At 43.5% G+C, this 25,685-nt stretch overlaps 1 long non-coding RNA gene across 21 annotated transcripts in view; it reads right to left on the bottom strand.

The window, feature by feature from the left end:
- Positions 1-25,354, bottom strand: part of LOC145536036 (uncharacterized) — a 57,550-nt gene extending 32,196 nt beyond the window's left edge. For 4 of the 21 annotated variants that reach the window (XR_014075620.1, XR_014075606.1, XR_014075610.1 and 1 more), the window contains exons 1-6: positions 25,145-25,354; positions 21,860-21,971; positions 18,853-18,928; positions 17,683-17,760; positions 9,253-9,328; positions 86-127 (exon numbers count right to left, since the gene is read on the bottom strand). This is a non-coding gene — a long non-coding RNA (uncharacterized LOC145536036). Of the gene's footprint in view, positions 1-85; positions 128-9,252; positions 9,329-14,072; positions 15,926-17,682; positions 17,761-17,851; positions 18,001-18,852; positions 18,929-21,859; positions 21,972-22,972; positions 23,039-23,245; positions 23,305-23,817; positions 23,879-25,144 lie in introns of those variants that run through there. The other 17 variants (XR_014075618.1, XR_014075605.1, XR_014075609.1 and 14 more) reach the window with 10 other exon arrangements.
- Positions 25,355-25,685: the final 331 nt, after the last annotated feature.

Genomic DNA, 25,685 nt, shown 5'->3' on the forward strand with positions numbered 1-25,685 from the left:
GATGTTTTGTTTTCATTTGTAAGACTCTGACTATAAGCGATGATACATATTTTAAACTCTCTGTTAAACTCATACAAGAACTCACGTGTTCCCAGAGGCAAAATCCATAAGGAAGTCTTCAGGGATCCTGAAATGAAAACACACAAGGGGTATCTGCATTAAAATAATTTACATTTGAATAGTTGATATACATATTTGTAATCACTTTAAATTATAAAGTATAACATATAAAACACTGCACATCTTAATAGAGCATTATAAAGTCAATACCTTCTTATTCTCATCTAGGTCAAGAAATTGAACCTTACCAGCTACCTCAGAAACCTGATATATATCCCATCCCAATCCCTCTTTGCATTCTTTTAGTTTTCTTTTTTAATTTGCACCCAGGTTGCAACCTTAAGCACTAAACTTTAGTTTTACTTTTTAAAAATATATTGTCTCTTTTTCTTAGTAACTGACATACTTATAATAAAAGTTACACTGGATTATATCACCATATAACTGAAAGAAACAAACGCTTTTTTGAAAAAAAAATGGAGCTTTGATGTTGTTGTTTAGTCATCATGTCCAACTCTTTGCAATCCCCTGGACAGTAGCCCGCCAGGCTCCTTTGTCCATGGGATTTTCCAGGCGAGAATACTGGAGTGGGTAGGCCATTAACCTGCTCCAGCGGATCTTCCCAGATCAGGGATCGAACCTGTGTCTCCTGTGTCTCCTGCACTGGCAGGCAGATTCTTTACCACTGAGCCATCAGGAAAGCCCAAGCAGACAAGTATTTCAGATGAAAGACGATGGTGGTTTGGACCAGACTGGTTGAAAGGATGAGAGGTGGTCTCATTTGGGATACACCTCAGAGTTAGAATCAGTAGTAATTACAGGGACTTCCCTGGTGGTCCAGTGGCTAAGACTTCATGCTCCCAATGCAGAGGGCCTAGGTTTGATCCCTGGTCAGGGAACTAGATCCCTCATGCCACAAGTAAGAGTTATGCCGCAACTAAAAATCCCAAGTGCTCCAACTAAGACCCTGCACACCCAAATAAATAAATATTTAAAAATAGTAATTATGGATTGACTGTGGGTGGGGGGGTGGTGAAAGAGGAGAATCAAGGATGATGCCCAGGTTTGGGGCTTGAGCAATAGAGGGAATGACGCTGACAGTTACTGAGATGGGGAATGGTGGCAGGGTGGGGGGGTGTTCAAGTTCAGATTTTGACATGTTCACATGCCCGTGTCTAGGGGACTGGAGGAGCCAGGTAGACAGTGATGTGTATCTGAGTGGAGCTCAAAGAAGAGGCCAGGTCTTGTGTAGCCCCACACTGGGCACTCTGAGAGGGGACATGAACTGTATCAGACACAGTTTGGAAGAAAGAGTTAATACAGAAGGTCTCGTGGATCAGTCCTTGTATGTCTCCAAGGGACCCTGGCATCATAAATGACCCCTGACCTATACCCCTGGGACAATGGCTCTCAGCAGGTTCTTTATGTCTCTGATTGACCATGCTGTCCAGAGAAATGGTGTGTGTTGCACCAGCTCAGAAGGTCCTCTCAGGAGTGTTTAAGAAGAGTCATGATGTACATGGCTTTAAGTATGTTTCGTTTGAGTCTTGAGTTTTGTCTCATAAATTCCTCAGACCTGGAGACTTGGTGGACTTCCCTGGGCACCGACATGTCATGAGTGTCCCTGTAGTTTGCTGTGAGTTGTTCCTGTGTGGCCCTGGGTAGGGAAAAACTCAGAAGGTTATCTCCGAGCGATGTGTATATTTTTCCCGCTGCCTTCTTCTGTATCCTTTGCTGTAAGACCTCAGCTGTGACTAAAACCTGCTGTTGCATCTTGTGAGTCGTCCTTCTAGTGAATCACCCAACTTGAAGTGGCTGTTGTTGTTCAGTCACTAAGTCATGTCAGACACTTTGCGACCCCATGGACTGGAGCATGCCAGGCTTCTCTGTCCATCACCAACTCCCGGAGCTTGCACAAACTCATGTCCATTGAGTCAGTGATACCATTCAACCATATCATCCTCTGTTGCCCCCTTCTCCTCTTGCCCTCAATCTTTCCCAGCATCAGGGTCTTTTCAAATGAGTCAGCTATTTGCATCAGGTGGCCAAAGTATTGGAGCTTCAGCTTCAGCATCAGTCCTTCCAATGAATGTTCAGGGTTGATTTCCTTTAGGATTGACTGGTTTGATCTCCTTGCTGTCCAAGGGATTCTCAAGAGTCTTCTCCAACACCATAGTTCAAAAGCATCAATTCTTCAGTGCTCAGCTTTGTTTACAGTCCAACTCTCACATCCATACCTGACTGTTGGAAAAGCCATAGCTTTGACTATACAGACCTTTGTTGACAAAGTAATGTCTCTGCTTTTTAATACACTGTCTAGGTTTGTCATAGCTATTCTTCCAAGTAGCAAGCTTCTTTTAATTTTGTGGCTGCAGTCATCATCCACATTGATTTTGGAGTCCAAGAAAATTAAATCTAACGCTGTTTCCACATTTTTCCCATCTATTTGCCATTGTGGAGCCTCCAAAATATAGCCTCTGCCCTCAAGGGGCTTGTTTTAGCTGGAGAGAAGGAAGGAAGAAATATGAAGCCACTGTGACCCAAGCAGGAAAATATATACAGCACAGTCTGCCTGAGGACAGGGACTACATGTCCATTCATCTTTGTATCCCCCAAACAGGGCTGGGGAATGGCGAGGTCCTCAGCAAAAGGTTGCTGAACTTCAGGCAAGAGGTGGAACTTGCTGGATGGTGAGGATTTTCAATAAGCTAAGAAGAGAGAAAGGGCATGCCAAATGGAGAAAACAACTTGATGCAGGCCCAAAAGCCAAGAACAGGCAGGGTTTGTTTGTCAAAAGCTTCCCTTTTAGTCTCCCTGTTCCACAATCCCTGGCTCAGTTACCAGAGTGTAGGCATTTAATAAAGTCGATCATTTGTTGGGTATCCATGACCAAGCTTGCTGCCACACCCTCTCCAGCCTTCCCTCTCCTTTCTGGGCAGCACTGAGGATGAGAGGGAAGGGCACAGCCTAGTCCTCCTGCACCCACTCAAGTCACGTGCAAGAGAGTAAACTGAGGCTGAGATGCCGAGTTCCAAACATCACTGTGACACAGACAGGTGTCACAGGGCTGGTCTGCTTGCTGTTCAGCGATAAACTTTCAGATGGGACTACCATATCTGTATTAATCCTGAATTCCATGTCAGTTCCAAAATCAAAACTCCCAGAACTCAGGCATCGAGAATACAATCTTGCCATACTCCCTGGCCAGCTTTTGAAAGAAAGAGATTCAGAATTTCTTCACCACAAGAGAAGCTCAGGTGAAGGGAGATATGGAGACGGAGGAAAAGAGAAGGTACGCTCAAAAATGGCCCATTTCTGTCTGTATGAACAGGACAGAGAATAGAAGAGTGAGCGCTTGGACCTTCGAGATCATTGAATGCAACCACTGCCCCTCCCCCTCGGGCAGAGAAGTAAGAGATCTAAGACCCCACAGCTGATCCAGGACCAGAACTCAGCTTTCCCGATTTCCAGTCCAGAGCTTTATCACATTTTAGTGCCCCATTCAGTAGTGCTACTGCCATGAGAATCATCCCCAAACAAGAAGGATGGGGTAAATTGGCCAATTAGCAAGGACTTCTTGGTGAAGTGCATTAAGGGACAGAACAGGGAGGAGGCAAAGGGCTCGGCCAAGGCATCATGCTCGCAAGGGCTAAGGGAGCCACATTTCTGCCTGCTGCATGGGCTCTGCAGCCTCACTCTTCCTGTGCTTTGAGCTGAGGCAATCACGCTCTGTGTCATGGGATGGGGAGTCAGTCAGTGAGAGGTGTGAACAAAAGACTTTCCTGCCAGCAGAGGTGAGTGCCCAGACTATTAATCAACCAGCAAAAGGAGGAAGGTGATTGCAGATGATTGGCTTAAAACTCAACATTCAGAAAATGAAGATCATGGCATCTGGTCCCATCACTTCATGGCAAATGGATAAAACAATGGAAACAGTGACAGACTTTTTTATTTTGGGGGGCTCCAAAATCACTGCAGATGGTGACTGCAGCCATGAAACTAAAAGAGGCTTGATCCTTGGAAGAAAAGCTATGAACAACCTAGACAGCATATTAAAAAGCAGAGATATTACTTTACCAACAAAGGTCCGTCTAGTCAAAGCTATGGTTTTTCCAGTAGTCATGTACGGATATGAGAGTTGGACTATAAAGAAAGCTGAGCACCGAAGAATTGATGCTTTTGAACTGTGGTGCTGGAGAAGACTCTTGAGAGTCCCTTGGACTGCAAGGAGATCAAACCAGTCCATCCTAAAGGAAATCAGTTCTGAATATTCACTGGAAGGACTGATGCTGAAGTTGAAACTCCAATACTTTGGCCACCTGACGTGAAGAACTGACTCATTTGAAAAGACCCTGATGCTAGGAAAGATTGAAGGCGGGAGGAGAAGGGGACGACAGACGATGAGATGGTTGGATGGCATCATCGACCCAATGGACATGAGTTTGAGTAAGCTCCAGGAGTTGATGATGGACAGGGAAGCCTGGAGTGCTGTAGTCCATGGGGTCGCAAAGGGTCGGACACAACTGAGCAACTGAACTGAACTGATCACAGATGCCTCTGACAGCAGCAGAAAGCCCTGGCCCAACCAGTGTCCTTCCCACCCAAGGCCTGCCAGTTCACAGCAGCTGGGCAGAGAGCTCAAGGCCATGAGAACAGGACAGGCTGCCAGAATGGAGTCTGCACATTAGCCTCTGCACCCTGCCCAGACTTCTGATTCAGAGGTGGTGACAACGAGGCTGTGCTGGTTCACTGGCACAGTGAACCCATGCAACAGAGTGGCAGTGACTTCTTTGAGGCCTGAGGTCACTTCCTGTTTGGTATCCCCAAGCCCTGACCTGCCATCCCATGCAGCTTGGGCCTCCATGCAGGCTCACAGGCAGCTCCTAGGCCAAAATGTGAGCAAAAGCCTAGAGGTAGCTGACGGAGCCTCAGATGAAGTCTGAAATGGACGCCTCTACCGAGGACCAAATCTGAGAATGAATGAATTTAGGATTCAAATCACATTCTTGCTCAATGCCTGAATCACTCTCGTAAAACAAGACAATTTCAGCTCTGCTCAGGGCTTCAAATCTTACTATCAAAAAGCATTATATTGTTATTGCAAGAAATACTTCATAATTCTGGCTTAAGCAAGGTATAGAAGAGTTAGAAACAACTGGATTTGTACAGATAAGCAAATCGTATCCTTTAAACACCAAAATGTTTAAAGAGTATCTCTGATGGCATGAAATATACATGTATATATTACATGCTTCCCAGAGTTCTTAATTCACTTGAATCTTTTCCCAGCTAACTCAGGGTAATCAGAATTAACATGTTTTATTATGTTGTGCTATTTTGTCAGTATGACTTCCCATCAGTATGTCTGAGCTTCTTCCCCCCAAGCCCTCACTCCAATATCTCTTTCTGTTGCTTTTAATCTGTACAGCTAGGAACCAGATGACAACATTCTTTAGAGCTATGTTGTAAGCAAGGCACTAGAAAAGGCCTGGGGAATAAAGCTAGTGACTCCAGTGCTATCACTCTGTGTTTGAGGGAGTTTATGTCTTTTCTTCTTTCTAGGTTTAGAGCAAAATTCCAGAGGACAGAAGTTGCCAGAAGCCTGGCCTGGGGTTAAGTGCTGTGCTATTGGATATCTGCCTGGATATCTGCCAGGCCTCAAAATCCCCTGTCCCTGCACCAACTTCCTGGCTCATACAGCTCTGAGTGACAGTAAATTGGGAAGAATAACCAAGAATAAACATGAGGCTGTGCCAGATTCTTCTTTCAGAGAGCAAAGTGCCCAACGCAATACTGTAGAGCAATTATCCTTCAATTAAAAACAAATAAATTGCAAAAAAAATAAGAAAGCGAAGTGCTGACAAAGTGGGGGCAACATGGGCTTGGGGAATCTGCTCTAACCTCCAACTGAGGAACATCTCTGCCTTTTCCCCAAAACTGTGGAATGCTGAGGAAATTAAAAAGGTGAAGTCTTGACTTTAGGCACATCCAGAGAGAAACCAGATGATATGAAAAAATGCACTGATCAATTTTTAAGTCTGTGATACCTTATTGCATTCCAGTCCCAAAGAAAGGCAATGCCAAAGAATGTTCAAACTACCACACAATTGCACTCATCTCACACGCTAGCAAAGTAATGCTCAAAATTTTCCAAGTGAGGTTTCAACAGTACATGAACCGAGAACTTCCAGATGTTCAACAAGGATTTAGAAAAGGCAGAGGAACCAGAGATCAAATTGCCAACGTCTGTTTGATAATAGAAAAAGCAAGAGAGTTCCAGAAAAACATCTACTTTTGCTTTATTGACTATGCCAATGCCTTTGACTGTGTAGATAACAACAAACTGGAAAATTCTTCAAGAGATGGGAATACCAGACCACCTGACCTGCCTCCTGAGAAACCTATATGAAGGTCGAGAAGTAACAGTTAGAAACAGACATGAAACAACAGGCTGGTTCCGAATTGGGAAAAGAGTACGTCAAAGCTGTATACTGTCACCCTGCTTATTTAACTTATATGTAAAATATATCATGCAAAATGCCAGGCTGGATGAAGCACAAGCTGGAATCAAGATTTACGGGAGAAATATCAATAACCTCAGATATGCAGATGACACCACCCCAACACCTTTATGGCAGAAAGCGAAGAGGAACTGAGGAGCCTCTTGATAAAAGTGAAAGAGGACAGTGAAAAAGTTGGCTTCAAACTCAACATAAAAAAAATGAAGATCATGGCATCTGGTCCCATCACTTCATGGCAAATAGATGGGGAAACAATGGAAACAGTGAGAGACTTTCTTTTCTTGGGCCTGAAAATCACTGCAGATGGTGACTGCAGCCATGAAATTAAAAGATGCTTGCTCCTTGGAAGAAAAGCAATGACCAACCTAGACAGCATACTAAAAAGCAGAGACATTACTTTGCCAACAAAGGTCCATCTAGTCAAGGCTATGGTTTTTCCAGTAGTCATGTATGGATGTGAGAGTTGGACTATAAACAAAGCTGAGTGCCAAAAAATTGATGTTTTTGAACTGTGCTGTTGTAGAAGACTCTTGAGAGTCCCTTGGACTGCAAGGAGATCCAACCAGTCCATCCTAAAGGAAATCAGTCCTGAGAGTTCATTGGAAGGACTGATGCTGAAGTTGAAACTCCAATACTTTGGCCACCTGATGCAAACAGCTGACTCATTTGAAAAGGCCCTGATGTTGGGAAAGATTGAAGGCAGGAGGAGAAGGGGATGACAGAGGATGAAATGATTGTATGGCATCACCGACTCGATGGACATGGGTTTGGGTAAACTCTGGGAGTTGGTGATGGACAGGGAGGCCTGGCGTGCTGCGGTCCATGGGGTCACAGAGTCGGACACGACTGAGCGACTGAACTGAACTGAACTGAACTACAGCAATACTTGAGATCTTTGATGTCCTTCTTTAAAATCTTGGCAGAAAAGCAACTCATGCAATTTATAATGCAATACCAATGGCCATCATGTGTTTCACACTTTTACAATTTAGAAACCATTTCACACTTGACACTTCATTTGATAAGCTGCTGAGAAGGCCATTCTCCCTTGTATCCTCAGCTATCACTTGTTACTTTAAGAAGCAACACTTGAAATTTTCTACTGTCTATAATATTATTGACAGCTAAATCCACACTGTGTCCACATCCTCTGTAGAAAAGGATGACAGCTGGATTCTGCTGGGAGAGCTGGGTCAGGCCCCAAAGACCCAGCTATGCACAAAATATAAAAGGAGGATTGCCTAGATGCTGGGGTCCCTATTTACTGGGGGCCTCTAAATCCAGAGTCCTGCCTCTGCCAGACCATTAACCCACACATGATGGAAAGCAGTCTCCCTCACGCTGTCCTAGGATCATTTTTAGCTTACGATGGAGGGAATAATGCAGAATCCATAGGCTAGCAATTCTTTACTTTGGCCTGGACATCAAACAACAATCAGGATGATGACAATGGAAAAGTTATCACCTATGCACCTTGATTTGACCATTCTTGAGAGAGAAGGAAGGGACTTCCATGGTGGTCCAGTTGTTAAGACTCTGTACTCCAAATGCAGGGGGCCCAGGTTTGATCCCTGGTCAGGGAACTAGATCCCACATGCTGCGACTAAATGTTCGCATGCCACAAATAATGATCCTGCATCCAGCATGCTGCAGTGAAGATCAAAGACCCCACGTGCCTTAACTAAGACCCCACAAGGATAAATAGATAGTCTTAGCATTTAATGATGCTATGTTCATTGAACATAGTATTAAACACATTAAAAAAAAACTAATAACAACAAAAAGAAAAACAGAAGGGATAAAATGTGCCTCTACCTAGTTCCCAGATAGAGATGATAAACACAGTACTACAATGGACTATTTTAGTTTTTAAGGTGAATTACTTTGAAGTCCTTAGAAAGATCACGTAAGTCTGCAAGATTCTAACTGGCTCAAAGTTAAATATCTTTGATCACTTAAAAGTTTTACTGGAATTCATACACAACATCTCAAACTGAAGACATGGAAAAGAGAAGAAGGCTTAGGTTTCGATGTTGGGAAGGGGGAGAAAACTTAGTGAGGAGAGTGGCAATCAACAGCAGGAATATGAAACAGGAAGAGGAAGACATGAAAATGTCAAAGTGAAGAATTAAAATTTTGTTACTGAGAAAGAACCTTGGGTGGACTCAGAGAGTTGGTGATGGACAGGGAGGCCTTGCGTGCTGCGGTTCATGGGGTCGCAAACAGTCGGACACGACTGAGCAACTGAACTGAACTGAACTGGGAAAGAAAGAAACATTGAATGATGTTTTCCCATAAAGAAATCACAAAGAAATTTTAAAAAGTGGTTCAATCTGGAATAACTGTGAAACAATGAAAAACATATTATAAAGGACATAATGCTCATATGTATGAAATACATTTAAATGGTAGACTCCAATCCAGGTGAGTGCTGTACCTGGTCTTAGAAATCTTTTAACCATAATGAGCTTGGCAGTGACTCCAGAAGGTAAGGGGATGTGATTTTTATCTAAGAACTATTTGGGTGAGTCTCACCCAGATTTAAGCTAATAGGACTCACACAGACTATCACAATGAAGTCAAAGGAGAGAAAGGAAAAACTCATCATCATGACTCTCTTTCAGATACAGCCATGCCAACCCCTGCCTCATTACATTGCTGCCCCTCTTACCTTTCAAAGCCAACCAGTTCATCAGCCACCCAGCTATCCTGTGGATAACTTACTTACATCGGGTCTAGGGCTCATCCTGCAGAGAGATACACATGTCAGAAACAAGGAAGATGGGCTGCAACTCTGGCAGATGTACACTCCTTGGATTGGTCTGTACTGACCCCAGCCACCCCTCTTCTCTGGAAGACACTAAAGGCAAGAAGAGTTGATTATTTCCTTAGTTTGCTTGCACCTGCGATTCCAAGGGAAAACAACAAGAAAGGAAGCAAACTGTTCAAGAGCTGGGCAACCAAAGTCACCAAGCACCACAGGATTGATTTTTACACACACACACACACTCTAATATACTCTAGTGGTTATGGTTCAGCTACACACGATAAGTCAGGTCAGGAGCAGCCAACCACTTTTTAGCTCCCAGGTCCCTTCTGGGAATTTGGTCTTCACTTCTAGAGAGAAATCTGGAAATGGTTCCACTGGTCATCCTCCTCCTGGGAGAAGGGCCACTGTAACTACAGAGAACTTGGCATTGGGAGGGGAGTAAGTCCCCTCTCTCAGTGATACTCATGGACACTGGGGAAATCTGCTCCCTCAATCTCGTCAGAGAGTTTTCTGTAGATTAATTTATGGTGCCTCAACTCTGGGGCCTGAGGACCACTAGGGACAGGGACTGCCTGCCCAACCTTGTGAGAACTTCGGAAAGAGCAGCTCTTCCACTTTCTCACTCAACACTCCCATAGCTCCAGTCAGACCTGGAACCTGGGACCAGAGTGACAAAGGTGTCTGAGCTGGGAGCCATTCTTGCATTCACACGAGTGTGAGTCTTAAGACAGAAGCAGGAGGATGTGAGCTTCATGGTGAGCAATGAGGGAGGACAAGGAAAAGGACTGAAGCTGACAAACAGCTGCCTGTCCTGTGTCCTCTCGTTAGCTAAAACTAGTGCTGTCTGTCAGGTTGGAGAGCTGGTTTGGTGTTTGCAGAATTAGGAAATCAAAATCACTCATACATTCCCTGAGAGTGGGGTGGGAAGTTAAGGGTCAGTTGGTCCCCAGAGGATATAGGAGAGACTCTTCACAGCCACCAGATAGACCAGATATGCTTCTACATGATCCTGGCATTAGACTGGGCAAAGTGATGAGTTCCTGCCACTGAAATATGTGCAGAAGTGATGTGTCAATGTTGGGGTGAGGCAATTAAGGCCAGTGGGCTTCCAGCTGTCTTTTCCTCTGCCATACTGCCCTTGGAGGTCATGTGTGCCAGATGGCACTACTACAAAATTAAAGAGAGCCAACCAGTCTGCATCAAATCTTATTTATGTGAGCGACATAGGTGTTGCTTATTTGTTACAGCATCAGAGTCTGGGGCTTCCCAGGTGGCTCAGTGGTAAAGAGTCTGCCTGCCAATGCAGGAGATGCAGGAGATTCAGGTTCGATCCCCGGGGTTGGGAAGATCCCCTGGAGCAGGGCATGACCACCCACTCCAGTATTCTTGCTTGGAGAATCCCATGGACAGAGGAGCCTGGTGGGCTACACTCCATGGGGTTGCAAAGAGTCAGATATGACTAAACGACTGAGCATGGGTCCCTGCAGAATCTAGCTTATCCTGACTAATACAGGGGCCAAAGCAATGGGCCATCCCCGATGCTGGAGACTTCAGTGCACAAAATTAACCTAGTTACACTCATAAACTCTATGAGGATGACTGCTTCTTACATGTTTTCCAAGACTTTCTTCAACAAAACCTTGTCTCTGAGGAAGGAGGGTTCATCCTGAAACAGTAATTTCAAGTGTAAAGGCCGCCTCTCCCAAGACATGTGTCTTCAAAATCTCATAAAGCATCTACAACTCGTTCAATAGCTCATGAAACCTCTGCCCAGGCACCTATAACCTCCTGCTGTCTCCCATTGTACTAATATGACCAGACACAAACGCTAGCTTATAGTCTTTATAAACACAACATCCTCATAAATTCAGGTTCCCATAAAAATCAAACAAGAGAAAAGTGAAAAAAAGAGCCATGACTAAGTTTTTCTCTATCAAGACCATCGCGGTTTCTTGAGAGCCTTGGCTCAGTTTCCTAAAGATTAGAACAGAAGAAAGAAGAACTTCCCTCATTCACTGTCTCTAAATGTCTGGATCTTTCTCAGGGAGGCAGCAAGGCTAGCAGGAGATAGGAGGTACATGCTTTAATGTTTGAACCAAAAGGACTGGCGACAATTTAGGCTGGGTGCTCTTCAAAGTCCTACTTTTCAGAGCATCTACCTACTGAGATACCAGGGACCCTGTCTGTTGCAAATGACCACAGTATGTCTTTAAAAACATGTCTTTCAAAGGCAGGTCAAATTATCAGTGTGAGTTGGAGAAATTACACACACATCTATTTTTCTGGGGCTGGGACTTGATGGGAATGTTCAACCCCTAAGGAGAAGGCCTGTCTGGTGGTTAGGGGTTGCACGAAAGCCATGGCTTGGGTTCGTACTCCGCACTGGAATCTGCTTCTGGCAGGAGGAGACAGAGAAGCCCTTACTCCCTGACCCAGAAGGCCTCTTCTGAGCATTGCCCAACGCTCCTGTTATACAACATGCAAAATAAATAACCAACCTTAAAAGTCAGGCAGCCAAAGCTCTACTCAATAATAAGCCCTTTTACAAGCTGCTTATCACTTGCCAAAATCAGCTCCAGAGGAACACCAGGAACTCTGAATTCTATTGTTCTTATGAACTACTTGGGGAATATAGACAAGCGTCACTGGCTTTATTGGTCTTCTAAGAGACAAAAGACCAACATTTTCATCTACCCCTACCCTGTCCTTGATCTCAAAAATGTTAATATAGCCCCATCCCACCATCTCAGAGAGGTCTCTATGAGAGGTGTGAGTGAGAAAAGGGTCCTAGCCTTTTCTTAGAAAACATGCCTCGCTCTGCTTTGCCTGTCACCTGATGGTAGGGGTGACAAAGGGAAGAGAGTGCCAACGTTTTCAGAAAATCCACTGGGAGGGAGCGTGAGGGCAGGACAGAGGCCTGTGAAATGTATTCCTCTGCCCGTGAGGGCTCTCTGGCTTCACGACAAAAGGAAAGAGGAGTTTTGCTCAAGGAAAATTGTTCAAAACCATTTTTGGTGCACTTAGGTTGGCCTGACGATACATTGTTGTTGGCCCAGAACAGTTTCTCTCAGTTTCAAAACAGAGGGTGGGACCTCTCATGAAGGGGTCTTGTTCAGGAAATCAATGGGAGACATCTGTTCTAAAACTCATTTCTGAAGAACCACAAAAAAGGTTTTGATACCTATTTGACATTCTTATTCCAGGATCTGCAACCCACAGATTCAAAGCTCAGGATATACCTGCTCCAAAAAGCCTTGCATGAGTGTTCAGTCGCTCAGTTGTGTCCGACTCTTTGCTACCCTATGGACTGCAGCCCACTAGGCTCCTCTGTCCATGGGATTCTCCAGGCAAGAATACTGGAGTTTGTTGCCATTTCCTACTCCAGAGGATCTTCCCGACCCAGGGATCAAATTCATGTCTCCTGCATCTCCTGCATTGCAGGCAGATTCTGTACCACTGAGCCACCAGGGAAAACCCTAAAAAAATCTTATGACCCTCCTTTTTCCCCTCACTGGTCCCTGTCAAAAAGTTGCTCCCTTTCTCCGCTAGGCTCTATACCTACTGACTTGCTGCCTTCCCTAGCAGAGGGGTTTTCTTAGAGCAGGAACCAAGCCTTACTCATTTCTGCATCTCTATTGTCCAACACAGTCCATAGAACATCAGAGATGTATATTAAGTCACTTAATTAATAAGATTCAGTTCAGTTCAGTCGCTCAGTCGTGTCCGACTCTTTGCTACCCCATTAATCACAGCACGCCAGGCCTCCCTGTGCATCACCAACTCCCAGAGTTTACCCAAACCCATGTCCATCGAGTCGGTGATGCCATCCAGCCATCTCATCCTCTGTCGTCCCCTTCTGCTCCTGCCCCCAATCCTTCCCAGCATTAGGGTCTTTTCCAGTGAGTCAACTCTTTGCATGAGGTGGCCAAAGTATTGGAGTTTCAGCTTCAACATCAGTCCTTCCAATGAACACCCAGGACTGATCTCCTTTAGGATGGACTGGTTGGATCTCCTTGCAGTCCAAGGAACTCTCATGAGTCTTCTCCAACACCACAGTTCAAAAGCATCAATTCTTCGGCGCTCAGCTTTCTTCACCGTCCAACTCTCACATCCATACATGACCACTGGAAAAACCATAGCCTTGACTAGACGGACCTTTGTTGGCAAAGTAATGTCTCTGCTTTTAAATATGCTATCTAGATTGGTCATAACCTTCCTTCCAAGGAGTAAGCATCTTTTAATTTCATGGCTACAATCACCATCAGCAGTGATTTTGGATTAGAAATAGATATAGTTAACATTTGACTGTTCAGTAACTGTTTAACTTCCTATATTTTTTCCCCATTTTCCAGATGAGGAAGCTGAGGCAATAGAGGCTAACAAGCTAGTAAGTGACTAAGCAACAACACAGACCAGGGCATCAAGTTCTAAAACCTGCATTCTTAACCACTACACAGAGTGGTACACAGCAATAAATAAGTGAGCTAATGAAAGGGCCATACACATATGAAACTGCTAAACACGAACTTGAATTTGATTTAGAAACCTGTTGAGTCACACAAATATGTATTAAGCACCTAGTACTCTGTGCCAAGCCCAGTGCTAACAAAAGGGTGTGGTCTTATTCCTCAAGGAGAAGAGAGACAAATAACAAAAGCTTATACTACTGTACACCTAAAAGTAACACTACATTGCAAATCAACTCTACTCTCATAAAAATATTTTTTAAAGTTTATTGAGCACTTACTACATGCTGGGCACTGTTCTAAGGGCTTCACATGTATCAACTTCTTTCATCTTACTACTATTCTATTCAGATGAGACAGAGGAGAAACTGAGGTACAAGGAGATGCAGCCAGGACTTCCCCGGTGGTCCAGTGGCTAAGACTCCATGCTCCCAATGCAGGGAACCTGGGTTCGATCCCTGGTCAGGAAACTAGATCCCACGTGCCGCAACTAAAGATCTCATGTGCTGCAACTAAGACTTGGTACAGCCAAATATATATATATACCCAAGCATCCTTGATCCAAAGCCTGTGTTTTTATCTACTGTACTCTGCCATTTCTTCCATTCCCAGCCACACACCCTCAGTGTTACAGGTGCGAGAAGAGAGAAAGAGAAAAAGTGGTCTGGAAACTCGGGGAAGGAAATGATGCATTTTGCCTGAGATGGGGCTCACAGAAGGTTCTGCAGAACAAGTGATGCTTGAGCTGGGCCTCGAAGACATGAGACTCAGAAACAAGTTCAAATACAAAAAAAAGAACATGGAAACTTGTATGTGTTCTCAAAGCCATCGCTCCTAGTACACACAGCTAAGGATTGAGCCCAGCTAGACATGGAGTTCTGCTGCCAAGCCTACTTCTGGCCAAGGAATAAGGACATCATTAGTGGTCAGTTCAGTTCAGTTCAGTCACTCAGTTGTATCTGATTCTTTGTGACCCCATAGACTGCAGCACGCCATCACCAACTCCTGGAGCCTACTCAAACTCATGTCCATCAAGTCGGTGATGCCATCCAACCATCTCATTCTCTGCCGTCCCCTTCTCCTCCCACCTTCAATCTTTCCCAGCATCAGGGTCTTTTCCTGATGAGTCGGTTCTTCACATCAGGTGGCCAAAGTATTGGAGTTTCAACTTCAGCATCAGTCCTTCTAATGAATATTCAGGACTGATCTCCTTTAGGATGGACTGGTTGGATCTTCTTGCTGTCCAAGGGACTCTCAAGAGTCTTCTCCAACACCACAGTTCAAAAGCATCAATTCTTCAGCACCCAGCTTTCTTTATAGTCCAACTCTCACATCCATACATGACTACTGGAAAAACCATAGCTTTGACTAGATGGACCTTTGTTGACAAAGTGATGTCTCTGCTTTTTAATATGCTGTCTAGGTTGGTCATAGTTTTTCTTCCAAGGAGCAAGCGTCTTTTAATTTCATGGCTGCAGTCACCATCTGCAGTGATTTTGGAGCTCAAGAAAATAAAGTCTCTCACTATTTCCATCAATTCGTGGCCATCTATTTGCCGTGAAGTGATGGGACTGGATGCCATGATCTTAGTTTTCTAAATGTTGAATTTTAAGCCAACTTTTTCACTCTCCTCTTTCACTTTCATCAAGAGGCTCTTTAGTTCTTCTTCACTTTCTGCCATAAGGGTGGTGTCATCTGCTATCTGAGGTTATTGCTATTTCTCCCGGCTATCTTGATTCCAGGTTGTGCTTCATCCAGCCCAGCATATTGCATGATGTACTCTGCATATAAGTTAAATAGGTAGGGTGACAATATACAGACTTGAGTACTCCTTTCCCTATTTGGAACCAGTCTGTTGTTCCATGTCCAGTTCTAACTGTTGCTTCTTGACCTGCATAAAGATTTCTCAGGAGGCAGGTGAGGTGGTCTGCTATTCCCATCTCTTGAAGAATTTTCCACAGTTTGTTGTGATCCACATAGTCAAAGGCATTAGTGGTACTGTGGTACTGTGACCTGAATTTTTATGTCAGTTTTCCTACTTGGTTCACACCCCACCTCGGGTTTTGTCATGTTCACAGCATCTACAAGAATTTATTTTCCTCTTCCTTCTGTAAATAATAATAGATAATGTTTCTCGAGGTAGATTTTACAGGCTGTCTTCAGTATAATGGAAGCCAGATCCACCAAGGTTGGCACAGGAGGCTAGAATCACCCAATGGACCAGGGGGCTGGCTATAGCTCATGACCACAACTATTTGCTTCCACACGTGGAGGTACTCTCCCCTTTCCTAATTGTGGAGGTTCTGGGTCAAGTTTTATTAAAGGCTGTCCATGGGTTTCCTTAGAGTTTGTCCAGTCAAACCTGCTTGCAATTTCCCCTCCCTCAACACCTTGCTTCTCTAAGGATTACCAGAAACGTATGTGACTAAGGACTAGTGAACTCCAATGACTTGTGAGTACTCCTGGGGCAAACGTTCCATTATTCCTCCCACCATGAGTTTATTTTTGTCTGTGGTGTGAGGGTGTGTTCTAACTTCATTGTTCTGCATGTAGCTGGCCAGCTTTCCCAGCACCACTTGCTGAAGAAACTGTTTTTTCCCCAGAATATTTTTTTGCCTCCTTTGTTGTAGATTAATTGACCATAGGTGTGTGGGTTTATTTCTGGAGTCTATTTTCTCCCATTCTGATACTTCCTCTTGACCCTCCCACACACCATTCCGGTTACTGCCTCATCGCTCTCCTCTTCTTGACAGCAAAATTCTTCAAAATATTTGTCTATATTCCCCATGTACAATTTTTCTCCTCCCCTTCTCCCTTGGCCCCACTTCCATCAAGCTTTTGTCCACTGAAAAGGCTTTTATCCAGGTCACTAGGGGCCTCTATGTTGCAACAGTCCATCTAATATTCTGGGCCCTCACCTTGCCTGGCCAACCAGAAGCACTTATCACAGCTGATCATCCCTTCCTGGAAGCACCTTCTTCACGAGGCTTCGACTGCACCACATTCTTTTGGTTTTCCTTCCACTTTACTGGCCACTCCTTGTCAGTCTCCCTTGCCAGTTCTTTATCATCTTCCTAATCGCTGGCTGTCAGAGAGCCCCAGGGCGGGGTCTGTGGCCCCCGCCTCTTAACTATCCTCACTCCTGGAGATTTCATCCATCTCAGAGCTTGAAATACTATCTAGACATCTGTGACTTCAGAACATTTATCTCCTGCCCTAACCACACCTGTGAGTGCCATGCTCCTGTACCCCACAGCTCACTCATAAACTCCACTTAGATGTCTGACTGGCATCTCAAATTCAACACATCCTCAATTTAACTTCTTTTACACTCCCAACCCTGTTTTTCCCACAGTCTTTACCGCTGCAGTTAGTGGTAACTCCATCATTTCGGCTGCTCAGGATGAAAACCTTGGCATTGTCTCAAACAGAAACACTGTGTTATATCACTCCAGAGAGCACCAGCCACATTTTAGGCAATGCTATTGGTGTTATGCAACATGGTGACTCTGTTTTCCTTGATTCCTCTGTCACATCCCATATCTGATCTGTCAGCAAATCCAACTTCAAGATGCACCCCCAAATCCAACAACTTCTCCCAAATTTCACTGTTACCAGTCTGGCCCAAGCTTATCCTCTTATATATAATGTATTCTACAGAAAACAATAGTGATCCTTTTAAAACGTGTCAGATCACACCATTCCCATTCAAAATTCCCCAATGCTTCCCATCTCACTTATAGTAAAAATCAAAGTTCTAACAATGGCCTATTAGACCCTGCATTGTTTCTCCCCTTTAGCACTCATCTCCATCTAATATACTACACATTGTATCTATCTATCTTACATATTATCTGTTACCCACCTGAGTCCACCTCATGAGTTCCATGAGGTCAGAGACTTGGTAGGTTTTGTTCACAGATGAAGTTCAGCATCTACAATACTTGAAAGAAAGTACAATGATTAGTATATATCTGTAGATGGAATAAGTGACTGGGGAGAGGGAAATCTTTACACATGGGCCAGAATCATACCAAAATCCAATATGACAAGTGAAATTGCATTTGGGCCAACTGGTGCTGGAACCAAATCAAATCCCAAGGGATGTGAAGTTCCTACTTCCTATTGTTTGTATTCCCATTGCTTCGATATTTTGCCTGATGAAGTCTCCTTTCTTCTGCCTCTAAAGAAAAAGAAATTGATCTAGATACAGTAAGGAGCGCCCCCTGGTGGAAGTAGTTCCATCAACGCTATGGCAAAGAAAATCACAGAAAACAGGCTTTAAGTTACAAAGGAGATTGCTGGGGACAAAGGAAATGACTCTAGTATTTCGCAGGAAAAGTCCTCACTAGAAACAAGAGAAACTAAAGATTAGATTCCAAGTACACTGGGGAACTTATCAACTTATCTCACTGTTGAACCTCTTTTGTATCTGATGATGACAAAGAAAATTATTCATTTAAAGTTGAACAACCTAAGTACCTTCCCTCAAGGAATTTAAAATCAGGTAGAGGATATAAGTCATGAATATGAACAAGTACAGGGACTTCCCTGGCAGGGGAACTAAGATCCCACATGCCACGGCATGGCCCAAAACAAACAAAGCCAAATAAGCACAAAACAATGAGTATGACTATAAAAAAGTGAATGGGGTCTAAATAAAACAAATAAACTAAGAGCTACGAGAATCCCTTAGACAGCAAGGAGATCAATTCAGTCAATCCTAAGGGAAACCAACTCTGAATATTCATTGGAAGGACTGATGCTGAAGCTGAATTTCTAATTCTTTGGCCACCTGATGCAAAGAGCTGACTCACTGGAAAAGACCCTGGTGCTGGGGAAGATTGAGGGCAGGAGGGGAAGGGGGTGACAGAGGATGAAATGGTTGGATGGCATCACCGATTCAATAGACATAAACCTGGGCAAACTCCAGGAGATGGTGATGGACAGGGAGGCCTGGCATGTTGCAGTCCATGGGGTCGCAAAGAGTTGGACAAGACTTAGCAACTGAACAACAACAAGATTCATGCCTTACCTCAGAAAAAGAAGGATTACTTTGGGCTGAGAAAATCCAGGAAGACAACTCAGAGTAGGTGGTTCTTGAACTGAGCCTTGAAAAACAGACAAAATTTTATTGAGTGTATTCCAGGTAAAGACCTAAATGTAGGGAAAGGCGCATCACAGGGAAACCCAAACTAACCAATGGGGCTCTGTAAAGGTCACAATGTGGGTGAGAACACAGAATTCAAACCCTTTCATAAAAAAAGCAGAGAGCGTTTCCCTGGTGGCTTGGTGGTAAAGGATCCGCCTGCCAATGCAGGAGACACGGGATCGATCCCTGGTCCAGGAAGATCCTACATGTCATAGACCAGCTAAGCCTGTGCGCCACAACTACTGAGCCTGGGCTCTAGAGCCCAGGAGCCGCAACTAGTGAAGCCTGCATGCCCTAGAGCCCAAGCTCCACAACAAGAGAAGCCACCGCAATGAGAAGCCCACGCACCACAACTAGAGAGTAGCCGGCGCCTCGCTGCAACTACAGAAAAGCAGCAACTAAGATCCAGCACAGCCATAAATAAATAAATAAAATCATTGGGAAAAAAAAAAAAGATATAGTCCTAAGTTTAAAAAAAGAGCAGAGGGGGATTCTCAAGAGAAAAGTCCTTGGCAGAGGCAAACACAGGAGGGAACCAAAGAAAGCTTCTTTCCTAGTCTTCCCTTGGATGAAAGGAACACTATTGAAAACCATAGAGGAAAAAAAGAGAAAATACAGTTTCCATACTCAAGAATTTAGAATCCAGAAAACTAACAACAACAACAACAAAAGAACCCCTATAGACAGGCAGGGTCTCTTCTGTTCTATATTTTATCTGAAGATAATGCCCAGAGAACATCCTTTTCAAAGGAGATGGTTCTCCCTTCTCTTCCTTCCTGCTCAATGTCATTCCAGTGGAGATGCCAACAAGTATCCTGAATCCATCCACCCCTCTCTATCTCCACTGCCATCCCCTGGTCTGAGCCATCATCATCTATCTCCTGGTCTACTGCCACCGTCTCCTGACTGATCCCCCACTTATACTCTGGCTCCCCTATAAGCCACACTGCAGATTGCAGTCAGATCACCTACGGCTATTCAGGGGTGTGGTAAATGACTCCCTTTCACCTTTTCATTTTGAAACTACAGAAAACAAAACACAGTTGCAAAATGTCCCAAAGAATCCTCACATATCTTTCACCCAGATTCTCCAAATGTTAACATCTGCCATAATCACAGAATAATACTATTAATATAAATCAAGAAATTGACATTCATACAACACAATTATCTAATCAATAGACTGTATTCAGTTTCCTCCAATTGCCCCAACAATGTCCTTTTTCTGGTCTAGGATCACACCTGTCCCTTTCAGCTCCTTTAATCGGGCATAGTTCCCTAGTCTTTCTGTTTGTTTGTTTTTTGGTCTTTCATTACCATGACATTTTTGAAAAATACTGGCTGTTTCAATTTTGGGTTTCTCTGATGGTTCATCATGACTCAATTTAGACGATTTGTTTTGGCAAGAATACTATAGATGTGACACTGTGTCTTTCTCAGTGCATCCTAATAAGAGGCACATGACATCAGTTTGTTCCATAACTATTAATCTTAATTGATCATTTGGTTAAGGTGGTGTCTGCCAGGTTTCTCCACAGTGAAGTTACTAGCTTGCCCTTTGTAATGAATAAGCATTTTGTGGGGAGTACCTAAAAAATTACCAGTAGAACTGCCATATGGCCCAGCAATTCACTTCTGAGTATTTATATGAAGAAAACAAAAACACCAATTTGAAAAGATATATGCACCCCAATTTTCACTGCAGCACTATTTATTAATACAATAGCCAAGATATGGAAGCAAGCTAAAGGGTCCATTGATACATGAATGGCCAAAGAAGATGTGATATACACACACACACACATGATGGGAGTATTACTCAGCCATAAAAGTTCTCCCATTTGCAGCAATGTGGATGAGCCTAGAAAATATTATGCTAAGTGAAATAAGTCAGACAGAGAAAGACAAATACTGTAAGCTCTCACTCATACGTAGAATCTTAAAAAACAAACAAAATGAAAACAGACTCACAGATACAGAAAACAAATGGGTAGCTACCAGAGGGGAGGAGGGTGGTGGGGGCAAAATAGATGAAGGGAATAAAGAGGTGCAAACCTCCAGTTATAAAATAAATAAGTCACATTAATGTAATATACAGCATGAGGAATATGGTTCATAATACATAATAACTTTGTATGGGAATAGATGGTTACTAGACTTAACCATGGTGATCATTTCATAAGGCATGCAAATATCAAATCACCATATAGTACAACTGAAACTAACATAATATTTCACGTCAACTCTATTTAAATTTGGAAAAAAAAAAGAAATCCAATCTAATGAGTAATCTAGAGTCATCTGAACCTGGGAATACTGACACATGGTAATAAGGCTTAGAAGAGAATGAAGTTTATAAATTAGAACATCAATTTATTAATTTAACTGTAAAATGGGCATTCTCTTCCCACAGGCTCACCTACTAAGACAGTTTTCTTGTGAGCCTAGAACAGGGATCCATAAACTTTTTCTTTTTGAAAGGGCCAGACGGTAAATTTTTTGATTTTGTGGGTCATACACTTATATCTGTCACAACTACTCAACTCTAGCATGACGAGGCAAAAGCAGTGATAGACAATATGTAAACAAAGAATTGACTGTGTTGCAGTAAGACTTTATTTACAAAAATAGCTGTCAGGGTCTATGGATCCCTGGCCTAGAATAAGAGGAGTAGGAGTTATATGATTCAAATGTTTGATCACATCCAGCTTCAGTAGCCTGATGTGTCCATCGCTGGAGGAGATAAACCTGTATCCACTATTAGATTAGGTATGGTGCTTAGCTGAACACAGTCAACATTGCCCTTGCTAGTCCTTCTTTTTTAATGCCAGCTATCTTACAGAATCCCACTCCATTTTAAAAGCCGTGGGTATAAGAAAGCTCTACGTACCAGTAGGGAAATGCCAGGAGCCTCAGTTTACATTCTACAACCATTTCACAGAGAAAGACTTGACCCTTTGTTAGCTTCCGGGAAGAAGAGCACCCTCCATTCTTGTGTTTCCCTAGGAAAAAAGCGACAGATTTGGCAATATTAATACTTAAAGGGGCATTAGCAGGTAAGCACCATGAAGAGAGATTATGTTTTAAATTAGAAAGAATCTTTTATTTTTACAAAAGCAGTGTATATTTGTTCATTGTGGAAAATTAGCAAATAAAAAGATTAGAAACAGGAACAGACTTGTGGACACAGTGGGGGAAGGAGAAGGTGGGATGAATTGAGAGTAGCATTAAAACATATATATTACCATACGTAAAACAGATAGCCAGTGGGTATTTGCTGTATGATGTAGGAAGCTCAAACCGGTGCTGAGTGGGTGGGATGGGGAGGGAGGTGGGCGGGAGGTTCGGGAGGGAGGGGACATATGTATACCTGTGGCTGATTCATGTTGCTATATGGCAGAAACCAATACAATATTGTAAACAATTATCCTCCAATTAAAAACAAATAGATTTAAATTAAAAATAACAAACTTTCTTTTTCTATCACCCAGAAATTGTCACTATTAACAGCTAAGTATATATCCTTTCAGATCTTTTTCTAAGTATATATAACATATATATGTATTTTCTACCAAAATGACATAACGCATGTATATAATGCTTTGTAACTCTATAATTGCTTTTTCTCAATTATCAACCTCTACCATTCCATGTTAAGAAGCTTCCACTGCAGTGAACCTAAGATCTCACATGCCATGAGGCGTAGTCAAAACACTTAAAAAAAGTTTTCATCTCATCTAAGACCCATCCATACTTATATTTGCCTACTTCCCCCAAAATTCCCTATAAAGCTGCTGCTGCTGCTGCTAAGTCGCTTCAGTCGTGTCCGACTCTGTGCGACCCCACAGACGGCAGCCCACCAGGCTCCCCCGTCCCTGGGATTCTCCAAGCAAGAATACTGGAGTGGGTTGCCATTTCTTTCTCCAATGCATGAAAGTGAAAAGTGAAAGTGAAGTCGCTCAGTCGTGTCTGACTCTTAGCGACCCCATGGACTGCAGCCTACCAGGCTCCTCCGTCCATGGGATTTTCCAGGCAAGAGTACTGGAGTGGGTCACCAGTGCCTTCTCCTCTATAACAACAGAAAAAAACAAATTTTCGTAATTTTTTATTGATTAAACCCAAAATATAATAATAATTGATCACATGGTTTTGTAATATGGTCTACTAATGAAAAAAATGGAATTGAAGAATTACACTTTGTTTCATTATGGTTGAGCTTGGAATTAACAGATACACACTACTATGTATCAAATAGATAAACAAGGACTTATCGTACAATGCAGGGAACTATATCCAATATCTTCTATGTATTCAATACCTACAATGGAAAAGAATCTGAAAACAAAAAAAAAAAAAAAAAAGAATCTGAAAACACATGTATATAACTGAATCACTTTGTTGTACACCTGAAACTAACACAATATTGTAAATCAATTGTATTTCAATTTAAAAAAATAATGCTTTCCTCCATCCTCTCCCCACAGCACCGCATGTTCAACTCCTTCAGAGCATTTAACACACTGTAACTGTAATTGTCTGTTTCTCTACCTGTCTCCCAAGGAGCTATATATTAGCTACTTGCAAAAAGTGACCACGTATTATTCATTTCAGCTCCTAGATTAACATATTAAAACAGGTATTCATTAAAGTGAAGTGAAACTAGCTAAACCAACTACCACTCAGTCTAGTCAAATTAACATCACAATGGGATATGAACATCAAGACAAAACAAGCATTGGTGAGAATGGGGAGAAATTGGAACCTTCATACATTTACCAATGGGAATATTAAATGGCAGCCACTTTAGAAAAGCCTGGAAATTCCTAAAGAAGTTAAACATGCAGTTACCTTATGATCCAGAAATACCACTCCTAGACCAGGGAACAAGTGAACATGGTCCTTGCCCTCTCTAGAGGAGAGACAGAAAATGAACCCAAGCTTACTCGGCAGTGTGTTAAGTGTTATAACAAGGGTCTGCTAAGGGTGATATGGCAGCACTGGAGCAGAGCAGTGATATCAAGAGAACTGAAAACATATGTCGTCATAGGTATTCACAGTAGGATTATTCATGATAACCAAAAAGTGGAAATAAACGTCCTTCAGCCAATAGATGGGTAACAAATGTGGTATAGCCATACCATGGAATACTATTCAGCCACAAAAAGCAATGAGGTACTGATATATGGTACAACATGGATGAACCTGAAAAATGTCATGTTAAGTGAAAGAAGTCATTCACAAAACACTACATATTGTATGATTCCATTCACATGAACTGTTCAGAAAAAGCAACTACAGAGACAGAAGGCAGTTTACATGGTTGCTCAGGACTAGAGGTAGGAGGAGAGATCAACTACAAATAGTCTTTTGTGAATTTGGGGGGTGGGGTGGGGTGATAAAAATGCTCTAAAACTGGACTGTGGTGACAATTACTAAAGTTTACTAAACACAAGTGTACACTCAAAATGAGTGAATTTAACGGTATGCAAAGTATAAGGCTCTTATACCATTAATCTATTACATTATTTAGTTTTTCTCTAAATTAACTTTTGTTCTCCATGGCAAGACCTGGTAAGAATTGTGGTGAATGAAATTTCGGATGCATTTTTGTCGATTGGGGCTTCCGGTTGTGCTGACAGGAACAACAAAGTCAGCATCTCTGAATACTGCACGATGAGGTGTAGAATCCATTTCCGATTGGGTGATCCCAGTGTGTACTCTGGACAATCCGTGGCCTGCCAGTTTAAGTGTGAGTGTGCCTAGGCCCCTACTCCAAGCAATAAACTGTAGTCAGGTAACAAGTTCATTTCTTGCAACTCTCAAACCCTGTTCATAACCAGGTGAATTGTTCTATTCTAGCATATCTGTGAAAATGTTAATGATTTTTGTTTGTTTGTTTGGGGGTTTTCTAGCAATTTGGTTAATGCTTACTGGGCTAGAAAGTCCTGCCAGAACAGCTGAAAGATGCAAACTCCACCCCCCAGGCCCGCCCCCTGGGATACTCCAGAGGAGAGCACACCCCTGCAAGGGCAAGAGGATGGAGGGGCACCTCTCCGATCTAGGGGAAAGGATGGGACCAAGTCCCTCCTTCTTTGAGTTACGGGATGGCAAAAACTGCCACAAAGTCAGGGTGAGGTGTCTCCTCCCAGGGCCTCCTGGTACCAGGGAAACTCACGCTGCTGCTCCGCAGGGTCGCCAGGAGGTTACAGCGCCCCAACTTCAGTCGTTTTCACCGCTGCAGTTCCACCGTGTGGCCCGCGCACAGCGAAAGGAGAAGGTGATGGAAGAAGAAAAGCAGCCTGAGTAGGCTCCAGCCCTCCCCGGCTCCAAGCGGCGGTCCCCCACGCCCCAGCGCGCGGCTCCCGGATCACTTGGCCGCCGCCCCTCCCAGCACGTGCGATTGGGTCCTAGCGCCCCCTGGTAGCCGGAAACCAGAAAAACCGGCGCAGCGGGCACCAGATGGTCAGAGCATGCGCGCGGGAGGGGGTGGGGTGGCTTCCGGTCCGCAGAGCAGCCAAATGCCAGGCGGGGCCATCTGCAGCGAGAGAGGTCACCGACCCCAGAGTGAAGCCGCGACGTCGAAGGGAGCTGACAGTGCTCCTGTTGCCTAGTCGCTCAGTCGTGTCCAACTCTTTGCAACCCCATGGACTGTAGCCTGCCAGGCTCCTCTGTTTATGGGGATTCTACCCATGGCAAGAATACTGGAGTGGGTTGCC

This window comes from Giraffa tippelskirchi, chromosome X, assembly GCF_054371585.1.
Source record: "Giraffa tippelskirchi isolate mGirTip1 chromosome X, T2T-mGirTip1v1.2.pri, whole genome shotgun sequence".
Taxonomy (NCBI): domain Eukaryota; kingdom Metazoa; phylum Chordata; class Mammalia; order Artiodactyla; family Giraffidae; genus Giraffa; species Giraffa tippelskirchi.